Source organism: Halyomorpha halys, unplaced genomic scaffold (assembly GCF_000696795.3).
Source record: "Halyomorpha halys isolate HHAL.00 unplaced genomic scaffold, Hhal_1.1 Scaffold89.1, whole genome shotgun sequence".
NCBI classification, from domain to species: domain Eukaryota; kingdom Metazoa; phylum Arthropoda; class Insecta; order Hemiptera; family Pentatomidae; genus Halyomorpha; species Halyomorpha halys.
The window spans coordinates 391245-391647 of NW_027111267.1; the positions used below are offsets into that span (position 1 = coordinate 391245).

Here is a 403-nt window from a genome sequence, read left to right on the forward strand (position 1 = left end):
ATATAAACCGAAGAATGCTGACCAGAGACAACATATCTCAAATAAATACTGACCAAACAGGCATTTCTCATCAATAGTTTAAACAAAACTCAAATTTAGTGAACTATCTCTAATGATGTCAGATTTTATTAACTAAGAAAGCTATAATTATAAGTTATTAAGCTACTGTTAGCGTTAAGGTAAATTATGGTCGTAATTATGTGGGTTTCATTTATGGTAGTCATTAATTCACGTCTTTATGGTAATTTTAATGACTTTTTCATAGAAGCATGTGATCCGTTTCCTTGCTACTGTAACGTCATCTAATCGATTCTTGTAAATTCCGGGTTCGCTACGCAGATATTTAAAATTGATTTAGAACTGGACTACTAAATAATATGTTGTTCTATTTTATCTTTATTAT

At 29.8% G+C, this 403-nt stretch overlaps 1 protein-coding gene across 2 annotated transcripts in view; it reads right to left on the reverse strand.

Annotated features, from left to right (window-relative positions):
* Ets98B (DNA-binding protein Ets98B) overlaps window positions 1-403 on the reverse strand; it is a 121973-nt gene that overhangs the window by 41245 nt on the left and 80325 nt on the right. The window lies entirely within an intron of this gene.